Genomic DNA, 2,774 nt, shown 5'->3' with positions numbered 1-2,774 from the left:
CAGTCTTCACATCATCTGGTCCAAGTGGCAGTAACTGAAACAGATGTTCCAGAACCGAATATTGCTGAAACAGTGATATCTGAAAGAACCATGGTGGTTTTTGATCAAATCTCACAGGAAGCTGGAGCGACGGATCAGCCAAATCTTAACTCCGCCAAAGATCTTGATTTTGTTCTTGCAAAAATTCAGGAAATTCAGCATGATATACATAGAGTGATTAATGATCTGTACAAGATTCAGCATACTCAATTAGAACATTCTCTAAAGCTAGAACATTCTGAGGCATTCAACTCAAAGAAACTGAAAGCAATTCAAGAAGCCTTAAACTCTCTGTTTCAATCAATGGAAGCAATTAAGAAGAACAAAGGTTTGGCTGAGAGTGTCTCCATCACTCAAGACGTTATCAGCAAATGAGTTGAAAATCTAGAGACGCTTGTAACAAGAAAAATAGACTCGTTGTAAAACACAATGCTCTCTGTTGTCTCTAGCATATCCACTACTGTCAATGTTTTATCAACAGATGTTCGGAAATTCTCTTTGAAGATGGAGTTGTTTGACAAAAAGGGGGAAGAGATCAAAGAGATTCTAGAACAACAAAAGAAATCTTCTCGTTGAAGAAAAATCTCTACAGATTCGTGTAGTCCATTATTCAGTTGATCAATCTATTATTTTATCTACAATGAGTTCAGACGTTCAGTTATTATTTACTTAGTTTTGTCAAACACCATGAAGGGGGAAATTGTTGGAAACTAAATTCCGGCGTTTGACAAAATATGAACCAACTGATACGCGCAATTATATTCAGCAACTGGACTTAACAACCAAAATCAGCTGACCTAATAAAAAAAACTGATCAGTTGGAAACCGATCAGTTGATACATTCAGCCGAATGCTTTTAAGCTAAGCATCCTTCAACTGAACATGTCTCGGGAAGGAACATTCAACCGACAAAGAGACATAGAAGACTGCAACTGAATATGAAACGCCACACTTCAATCAATACAGCTTAGAACAACGCATTTCGGCTAAAGCAGTTAAGACGCCGCATTACAATAAATGAAGCAAACAATGCCCAAGAAATAATGAAGTGGCAATCAACGGATACAAAGATTCAAATATGTCTCAAGTTACTGATGGAAGGGAAGTTTATAAATATGACAGAAGAACAGCTAAAGAAAAAAAGAAGATCACTCTATTCAAAGCTTGCTGTTACTCTGCCAAAATCATAGTTCACTCTTACTTGGTTTATTCGTAGCAGTCAAGGCTACAATTTGAGCTCACTAGCACTTTGTAATAATCGTTAAATTCGATAGTGCTAAGATCAGTTACGCACTGAAAACATTTTGTAATACTAAGAGTTTCAGCTTTTGGCAGTGATAAGTCCAAATTGAAGTGGGTTAGTACAAATCTTGTATTCGATCAAAGTCTTTTAGTGGAAATCCTATCCTTGGGATAGAAGGGGTGACGTAGGAGTAATTGAAATCTCCGAACATCCAGAAACAATCTTTGTGTATTTTATTTCAGTTTTGTATTCTATCTTTCAGTCAGTTACTTTCCGCAACTACTTTAATTTAACTGATTGCCATTGATCAGCAAGATTTTGAGAATCAGTTTGTCACCAAACTGAACTCAAAATTTGAAAAGATCAGTTTTAATTGTGAGTGTTTATTCAACTCCCCTTCTAAACACTCTTGATACGTTAATTGATCATATCAGAAGTCTTCGGTTCTAATACAAAAAGGAACTTGACGCTTTCTCTAGATTCGTTTGTTTTCTTTCTGAATATTAGAAGCAAGGAGGACAATTTATATATATATATATATATTGCATGAAATGGATAGGTGGCTCATCCTTGGTTCAGCACGTCTCGCGCATATGCGCGACCTCAACTCGCGCATATGCGCGAGACCTACTGGTCTCAGCACATAACATCTCGGCAGCTCGCGCATATGCGCGCCCCATCTCCGCGCATATGCACGAGGTTCTCTGGACTTCAAAATTTTCCTTGCAAAGGCTCGCGCATATGCGCGCACACTCTCCGCGCATATGCGCGAGGCCCCCTGCCCATCTCGCGCATATGCGCGCATAGTGTCGCGCATATGCGTGAGACCTTCTGTCCTCGCACATACATCTTTTCATGCTGAATCCAATCGTGTCCCGATTAATCCCCTCACAACAAATCATTTCGCAAATTAACAGATAAAATCCCGGGTATTACATCGAGGCTCTTCTGTCAACTTGCCCTTCCCTTTTGGGTCAGTTAGGACATGAGATATGCTCAGTGCTGATTCAGTTGCATCCACCTTCTCCCTGATGACTACTCTTTTTGGTCCAGCAAATGGTAGAGTAGTTGGAGCAGTGATGGTGATCAATGGAGCTTTTGACTCTTGCTTATTTTTTCTTATCACCAAACTTGGTGATACTATTCTTGGATGGATCAGTTGGTGGAGTTAACTGACCCTCAATTGAAGACTCTACTGGAACTACCCTCAAAGGTATGGAGCTGATTGGTTGTTTAGCTCCAGTCAGTGTCAATCGATCTGCTAGGATTGTGTTCGGAACAGCTACCGGTTTGGTCTTGAGAGTTCTTGGCTTCTTTAGGATTTTGGAAGAAGGAGTTTTCTCAGAATCAGTCTCACTGATAATCAGTTTCCTTTTAATTGTCTTCTTCTGAGTTGTCTTCTTGACTGATTTGGTTTCATCCTCTGTCCCAATCTCCTTCTTCACTTTGATAAAATTCTGAGGTGACATGTACAACTTGACCTTTTGTAATA

This window comes from Primulina tabacum, chromosome 2 (assembly GCF_025594145.1).
Source record: "Primulina tabacum isolate GXHZ01 chromosome 2, ASM2559414v2, whole genome shotgun sequence".
Classification (NCBI taxonomy): domain Eukaryota; kingdom Viridiplantae; phylum Streptophyta; class Magnoliopsida; order Lamiales; family Gesneriaceae; genus Primulina; species Primulina tabacum.
Note: the sequence above shows the minus strand (reverse complement) of the source record.